Source organism: Simochromis diagramma, unplaced genomic scaffold (assembly GCF_900408965.1).
Source record: "Simochromis diagramma unplaced genomic scaffold, fSimDia1.1 OVJJ01000705.1, whole genome shotgun sequence".
Classification (NCBI taxonomy): Eukaryota; Metazoa; Chordata; class Actinopteri; order Cichliformes; family Cichlidae; genus Simochromis; species Simochromis diagramma.
The window spans coordinates 5,020,016-5,029,084 of record NW_024387448.1 but is presented as its reverse complement, the minus strand read 5'-3'; the positions used below and the strand labels follow the sequence as shown (position 1 = coordinate 5,029,084).

The following is a 9,069-nucleotide window of genomic DNA, read 5'->3' as shown; positions in this document are numbered from 1 at the left end:
GTGGACTTACCAGGGAGAGCAGTAAAATGTGTTGTGCTAAGGCTGGAACTAAACGGAAATATATATATATATATACACACAAATACACTGGGCTAAAAAATTTGGGTCAGAATAACACTGACCCAGTATTGCTATAACTGCTTAGTACCAGTTATCAAATGTTAGTGTGGGCTTTATATGCTGAATGTCATCTTACCTGCTCTGATTGGGTTGGATGTCCCATCTGAGCAGCACTCAAAGGAAAACTATGTTTTTTGAAGAACTCCAGTGATTAGACCTGATCCAAAATAGATCCCAAACAGAATAAGGTTAAAGTTAGACCTATACAAAAAATCTTGACCCCATGCTTTGGAGAAAGATAACATTTAAGATGACATTTAGAAAAAAAAGCACCTCAAAAATTTTTTTTCACACACCAAAGATTACATTTTCTGTAGTAGCAATAATAATAAATAACAATATAGGAAGTGATGCACCTGGACGTGCTTACATACTTCAAGTTAATATTAAATTAATATTGATTACTCTGAGTCCTTGATCTTGTAACAACCTTTAATCACGATTTAATCACGAAAGACACGTCAGTCCATTATGTCCATTTCACTCTGTCTCTCCAAAGCGTGAAATGAACACTCATGCAGAAGTTGCAGTGCCAGCATTGGGGAGAAGATATATTTCCAATAAGTCTAAGAAATTGCTAGTGACCAAAGAAGCTATGAATTAAATTCCAGGGTACTATTATGCCAGAAAGGATTAACCTAGGTGGCTGATGTGTATTTTCATTTAAATGTGTTAGCAATATCTGTTTAAACACCTTCCAATGATTGGTTGAAAAATAAAATACCTCCCTCTGCTGGTAGTGCTATGTACTGCAACTTCTGCAAGCATCGCCAAAGCGTGAAATGCATGTGTCTATAACTTCTTTGCTAAGATACTGGTTTGGATAATCAAAGCTAAAGTATAAAAATTATATAATAAAATTATATATAAAATATATGTATAAAAATTAAAAGAAGAATTATACCAAATTGTAGGTATTTTTTTCCAATTTGGGTATAGGACAGATCAAAATTTAGCTGAAGTAAAATAAACCCTTGTGACTGAATGAGAGTCAGTGTATTTTGGATTCAGACAAACCACCTGCTTGGTTTCCATTATTTACACCTGGTGGTCACTACTGTTTTTTTCTGTTTTCCAACAAGATTGAACATAAACTGCTATAAACACAAAAGGCACATTTTTAGTGGAGGCATTGGAAGGGCATAATAAGAAAAAGAAAAAGCAAAAGCATGCTTTTCTTCCCCAGTGCATATAAGTGACATTGGATATGTCTACAATCTAATGCCTATTTGTACAAGCCTCTAAATAGTCAAATTATTGTCCTCACACACCATAATGGTGCAGTGGCAAGCAATGTCATCTCACAGCAAGACAGTTCTGGGTTCAAAGGTAAAGCTACTGAGAAGGATGTGATACCCTCTTTTTTCAGCTTAATGGAATGCTCTTTTCTACACTTCAATAACTTTAAAAAAGACAGCATTTTAACTTTATGTTTTACCCAAACAAACATTTTTTATAGAGCTGGAAAAGAAGCCAATGTCTTTTCACTGAGGTTTTGCTGGTGTTAAAAAAGACAATTAAAAACTACAGTATGTGGCATCAGTAGTACAAAACAAGGTCAAAACACAACAACAACAAATACAGACTTATATTGAATGGCTTCCACCTACAGTATGGGCACTTGATTAAGATAACTAAGGTTTATAGTGTAGAATATGAATGATGATGGAAGTAAAAAACAAACAAAGATGTCAGAAATGTAAGTATTGTTAAAATGATCTGTCTATCCACATTTTATCCCGTCTCTTATTTGTCCCTACTTTCATCCTACTTTCTTCCTTCCCTGAACCCTTCACTCTCCTCCCTCCTCCCTGGCCGTTGTAACACACGCCGAGTATGGCTTTGGAGGTGTGACAGATGTTTTAATGTGGCTGCGATTCCTTATCACCACTCAGCTGAAAGCTCCATTTGCCTTGGTCTGCTGTGATAGATGGTAGGCCGAGGCTGAGCGGAGATGCTATGCTAACGAATGGTAAAGGAGGCATTTCAGGGGCTGAGGAGGTGGAAGGAGGAGGGGGATGCGATGAAGATGACACACACTGCTGCAAATGGTAGATGTGGTCATTTTCAGTTTTTCATGTCCTGGGTGTGATGAGCTAGTGAGTAATTATGGGAAGGGAGTGTTGTGTATGCAATTACACTAAAATGAAACAGTGCTTGTCACGACTGGAAGCGCTTTTGAAGAAATGGAGAAATCAAGTGGAACGTACACGTTACAAATAAACTCGCAAATAAACAAACAAACCGACAGCGATTTTGATTAAACCTCGGTGTGTTTACAACCCGTTAAATCTGTGGGATTATTGAAAGTCAGTGGTATTACATCTTCTCGATGTTTCGAGGAAGTGAAGAGAAGAGAAAAACAAGAAAAGGGCAGGAGTGATCCATCAAGGTGGCATACCTCAACCTGCGAACCAGGGATGCGTTACAGAAACACAATGTAATTTCTCTAAAATGCTTCTTAAGCAAAATACACCCCTTCTTTAAAATACTGCAGATGGCTAAGTCCTTTTACACTGAAAAAAAGGGATTGGCCAGCTCTTGGATTTATGTAAGCATCTTGCGTGTATTTAACACAATTGCCTCATGGTTTAAAGTTAAGTGTAACTATATAGTGTAGAAATGACATAATATGCAGGGCGGGTAGATTAAATTGTTCATATCATGTTCGAGTGAAGTAAGTCAATGATGTTAAATGCAATGTTAAATCTCGCGACACCGCACGGGATTTCAGTCTCGCACGCTTTGGATCGTGGTTTGAGGAAGGCATCCATCTCAGTCAAGTCGAGCAGCCGCCTCTACTTTTTTTAGTATACCGAAAGAAGTAAATTGGGTGGTTGTTACATTAAAAAAGTTTACATTGTAATTTGAACACAAAATGTTCATGTTTCTATCTTGAACGTAATTAAATCATGTAGGATCTGTACGAAATTCAACAACTTAATTTGTTCTTGTTGAGATGACATGATACAATCTAGTAAGAGTGGTTAGTTGCTGGACTCGTGAAATTAACGAGATCACATGAGATTTCAAACTGCAGGAAAATCACTGGAGTTATAAGAGGCAGACAACTACACACACACAACATGTATGCTATTGCTTTTTATTTGTGGTTTAACCTGTCAAGGACAGAAACATACAGAAAATTCTGCATCAAGCCTTGAAATCATAGCTTTCCTACTTTTGTTAACCCTGGATTGGTGACATGGTGGTTAGCGCTGTTGTCTCACAGTAAGAAGGTCCTGGTTTCAAATCCACAATCTGGCTAGTTTGCACTGGGTTCTCTCTGGGTATTCTGGCGTCCTCCCAGTCATGCAGTTATTAGAGTTAGCTTAGGTTGATTGGTGATTCTGAATTCCACATGAATGTGAGTGCAAATGGTTGTTTGTCTCTATGTGATTGACTGGTGAGCTGTCCAGTGTGTACCCAGCCCCCTGCAACCAGGATAACTCTAGACTTTGTTGAACATTATGTAATGTGAAGACAACATGTAGTATTTAAGTGATCAAGTAGTACTGTGGTAAAGGTTATTGAATAGTGCTGAAATAAAATGACAAAATTGTGAAGGATTAAAATATTCCAAGAGCTCAACTTACTTCATCTAAACATGTTTCAGTCACGTTTTATGAACAATAAATTCCCAGGTTTATTGACTATGAATAAGTTGTGTTGATTTAACTCCGTTGTTTAAGTTTCTGCCAAAGCAAAACATTTGTGTGCAACCAATGTCCACTATTGAATCAAGTAAATCCAACATGGCCTTTTTTTCACCGAATGTACAATGTAGGTAGTCTTTCTCAAACTGCAACAAAAATGAATCTTCATTCGCTCAAAATATTTCTTTATTTCAACAGACTTTCTGTGATTTATTAACCCTTTAAAGCCGGTCGGAGCGGACACGCTCCATTTTGCGTAACTATTTTTAAATCCTGGTAGCACTGCAACCACGTAAGCTAGCGCAATAATTTTTTTTGCATATGAAACCGGAGGAGTTGTACTTACATCTTATGCCATCAGCTTGTCCTAGATCACAGTTTTCTTCCACATATAGCTTTGCAAAAACTGCATAAAAAGCACTTGCAGCAACAAAAACATAATATTCCAGAAGCAGGCTTTGCCGATCCGATCAGCTGTTTGTAACACTTCCTACGTCCATCAGCGTGAACTATCGCATGTCTGGCATGACCTGCCCGAAACCGGAAGTGATGTCATTTTGCGGAAATGTAGTTTTTTACCATCGTGGCCTTATGAGCCTATACTTGTGTTTTTAAAAGTTATGTTTGACTTTATGACTTTCTGTGTCGTTTCTGGGATGCTGCACTGCTGGAAATATTTTATTTTGATGCATATGCTGTTATTTTGCAAATTTGCACTATAATATATTTTTTCACTTTTCCTGCAGTATATGAAAATTGGTGTATCTCAAAAATAAAACTATGAAGACACTTAAAATAAATTTCCTTTTGTGGGAAACTAGTTTGTGCAACTTTTTTGTATTTACAGTTTTGAGGGATAAGCCTCTTAAATTTCTCTAACTAGAAATATATGTTAAAAAATCAAAAACGATTTAAAATTTTTTTGTAGTTTATTGCACTTTTTTGCAATTTATGTAATTACTATGCACTTAATGCAGACATATTATTAAAATTTGGGCTATAATGGTTGTATTGATGTATAGCAACTTGAAATGCTCCAAAAATGGCTCCACAGCATGTAAAAATATACTATAAGCTCTGGCGGACTTGGTTCTAGGTCTTAAAGGGTTAATGAATGAAATCTGATGATGAGATCTGGTCCTAGTTAAGCACCAACCCAAATTATAGCTCTCAGTATGTTTAAGTACATATTTAGGGAAATTACAGTTCAAAACTAGTAGAGAACATCAGGCTAAATAAATTAAATTCATTTTGGTTCTTTCGGTTTTCTGGCATAAATTGTCAGCAAACAGTTGTTCCAGTGTACGTTGTAAGATCCTGAGCTGGATGAACAGTTAAAAACATTGGATGGTTGGGGAATCAATATCATTGTTCTAGTAAAGAATGGCTAAAAAGCATTAAAGTCAGCATTTTGGAATAGTCAAGACCCTTAAAGGAAAGGTTTACATTCTTTGTCTGCTTACACAATGGCAATCATTTTCTTTAATTGGTATAGAGACAAATATCTGAAATTTCACTGGTATATAGCCAGAAATGCTTCTTCATTTATGATTGAGACTGAAAGGTAAGATAAACAAACATGGCATAACAATTAAAATGATGATTTTTTTGTTAGGATTTCAAAATGTCCCTTTCTACACATATGTAGCATTTAAATGGGCTAATACAGAAATGATTAGTTTAGTTCAACTGTAGCAGACATATAGGATGCAAGTTACAGCAAAATGATGGCTTCTAAGGACATTTTCTTTTCAGTTATCTGCAAAACTGCATTTGATTTAATATGTTTTTGAATATTATACATTTTTATCTCCAGGGTTAAGGAATTTTTCCTTCAATTTCAACACCTAAAGTGTGTTCGGAGAAATGCAAAATGAGGAGACTGAAAAAGTTCATATCAGACAACATGTCACAAAGCAGGACGTGGACTAGGCCAGCCTTATACTCGCAGAAAGGAAAACTGAAACTTAGAATAACAGATCGAGCTGCTGCCGAACACATGGGCCCATCGTGGCATATGATAACTTTGCCCTTTACTGTACATCGATTTATTTATCAGCCTGATGTCATTGAAGATCAAGGAGCAATGTGCCAAGTCACATAAAACAATGGGAGACATTTTAATATGGAAATTGAAATGGAGGTTAAAGGGATGAAGAAGAAAGCAGGTACTTTACCAAAGCACATTTAACTGCGTGTTGTAACCTTGTGTGTGTGTGTGCCAGATGTCATCATTCTCACCGTATTGATGTTTGACCACATTCATCAGTAGTGGCTGACATGACTCTCAAAAGGAGGGAGGGTTCCTTTTCTCAAATTTTATCCTCTTCCTCTCCCTCTTGTTGACTTTCTGTTTTAAGTTATTGTCTCCTGAGTTTTTTACCCTGACAGATTTTTTTTTCCTTCTTTATCCTTGTTATTCCCAAGTGTGTGTGTGTGCCAGCCAAAGCTGAAAAGAAATGGTTCTCACAGTTGCAGCATAATGTGTTTCTGTGCATTTCTAATACTACAACTCCACCCCAACCAATGTTCCCTCTAATTTTTCACAAAACTTTTTTTTTTTATTTTTTTTGCTCTGACTTACATTATGAGTATGAGTCTGTGGTCTGGGAGAGAGTCCTGTAACTCTCTGTCTGCAAAATACAGTATATAATGACCAATGTTGGGCAATTAATTATATAGTTACTTCTTCAAAAAAGTAGCTGAGTTATGCAAACAAAGTTAAGTGTAATTTTTGCAGCTGTTTACCTAAAAATGCAGCCAAGACGGTTTTTTAAATAAACATTTCAAAATATTTACAGAACAATCAGCTGTTCTGCATCAGATTTGATGCCACACAAATTATTTGTGCCACTCCAAAAAATAATTTCTGTCCACTATGAGATAAAGGAGAACATCACAAGCCTGATACCTGCAAGCCTGACAACAGTGTGCACAGCTTAGAGGGAACATTGACCCCAACTGACCTTAAAATAATCTTAACCTTGAATATACTTATTATCTGCTACTAATATTGCCAGTAATATTATGAAGATATTATCAAATGTGAAATATGCCCATATGAAATATCAAGAATAAGCAAAATAAAGGTATTTTTCTTTTGAAAACAAATGGCTTAATGGCATTTTAACAAGCAGAAAAGGGATGCAGGTTGGACTTGAATCCAGGCCGCGGCACCATGAGTTAAAGTGGTGCCACTAAATTTTATGTGTTAAATAGTGTATTATAGCATGTGACAATTAAAAGCCACACTTTCAATCAGCATCATTTTACCTGAATTCTTGAATCTTTCCCTTCCTAATTATGCCTTTCTGTCTATTGTCTTACTGCTTTAATTTCACCTTCCTCTTTCTTCCTCAATCTCTTGTTGGGACTGCTATCCCTCCTCCTGCACTTATTCCCTGCTTATGCTAGCAGCAGCAGGAGCACACTGTGACTGTGAAGGCTTGTTATTAATTTGTGCCGGTACTACTGATGAAACGCTTGATTGTTCGATGATCACGCTTCAGAAGCTTTGCAATTTTGAGACTGCTGCATCCCTCTGCAAGATATCTCACTATTTTTGACTTTTCTGAGTCTGTCAAGTCCTTCTTTTGACCCATTTTGCCAAAGGAAAGGACGTTGCCTAATAATTATGCACACCTGATATAGGGTGTTGATGTCATTAGACCACACCCCTTCTCATTACAGAGATGCACATCACCTAATATGCTTAATTGGTAGTAGGCTTTCGAGCCTATACAGCTTGGAGTAAGACAACATGCATGAAGAGGATGATGTGGACAAAATACTCATTTGCCTAATAATTCTGCACTCCCTGTAGCAGATGGCTACCCTTCACTGAACCTTCATCTGCTTCATGTTTTTTCCTGCTAAAAGTGAGTTCTTCCTTCCCACTGTCACCTAGCATCGCTAGGGACTTGAGGATATTGAAAAAAAAATATCACTTTGAACTCAACCATTTCAGCACCACAGGCAATGCCAACCCCAAAAATATAACACTGTGCAGACATGTATTGGTATTCTGGTTACGATAGATTTACAATTTTGTGCAAATGATGGCAAATGTGCAGGGCATTTTTTGCATCTTAATACTATTTTTTATGATAAAATTATTGTATTGTTTTAAATTATTTTTATATTGATTGACACCTTACACCAAATATAAATACAAACAGTAACAGTTTTAGATGGAAGTAAATTTAAATTCTTATCTTTAAAATGGAAAATATAGCTTTAATAATCATTTTAATAATAATAATTTTAAAAAAAATCTCTCAATCCTGAGACCTAGTGCACTTCAAATAGTTTTTAACCCACTTTAGCGTACTGAAAGCTCTCAGCACCTAGAACAGTGACTGGCAGTGTACAAAATGTATGCAGTGATGTACACTTCTGCAAAAATGATTTGTTTATGTGGGATATGTTCATAATATATTATTACAAAATAACGTGTGGAATGAAAAGAAACTTTACCAGGAGCTTCCTGCAACTAGACACATTTTTGAAATAAAAGAAATCACCAGCTTCTTCCTAGATCTGCAGGGGAATTCAGTGTGAGGAGTGAGGGGCTAGATGGAGATGAGAGTGGGACAGCTAATCTCTTTGGCCTGGAAGCAGGTTTACAGGTACAGAAAAAATTGATTAAGCAGAAATATGTACAAAGGCTCTGCAGTCACTGATCAAATGTTAATGACACACAAACACATTATTTTCTGTTAGGAATGAAGTTAGCTGACTAATACTAGAAAAGTCAGGCAGTTTATTTAATGTTCACCGTTCCAGAATGAGACCCATCACGTTTTGAAAAAAATTGTGTCAAAATAAATTGTGTGCTTTGTCCTTTCTCTGCTTTGCTTTCTTTTCTTTTTTGGAACCTGAACTTTACTTTTAATGAATACATACTGCTGTCTCTTTCCTACAGGTTCTGATGTATAGAGCCAAGTGGAAGCTGACACCTGGACCAAACCATATCATAGCTTGCTTGCTATTGTGTGATTGATGCTGCTTTTCTTTCTCATATTCCAGGGTCTTTACTTTGAAATCTAGAGATTATTGTCATCGTGAATATGTGCTAAATAGGAAATGAAACTGAACTTAAACTGAATACCATGAAAACTTGTGATTTGCTTCGAAGAATGAATGAAACTGTATAAAAATAAAGGCCACCTTTTTTAATATTTCTAGATCAATGGCACAAAACATTGTCTTTTACATACATACATATGGTTAATATACATACATATTTACAGATGCTGTTGCTTTTCTTTCGCTTGTTTTGCCAGCCAGAGTG

General features: G+C 36.3%; 1 long non-coding RNA gene across 1 annotated transcript; it reads left to right on the top strand.

Annotated features, from left to right (window-relative positions):
* Positions 1–3,065: 3,065 nt before the first annotated feature.
* Positions 3,066–8,538, top strand: LOC120722626. The gene is made up of 3 exons (XR_005693552.1): positions 3,066–3,429; positions 4,110–4,114; positions 8,525–8,538. It is a non-coding gene; the product is annotated as an uncharacterized LOC120722626 (long non-coding RNA).
* The last annotated feature ends 531 nt before the right edge of the window (positions 8,539–9,069 follow it).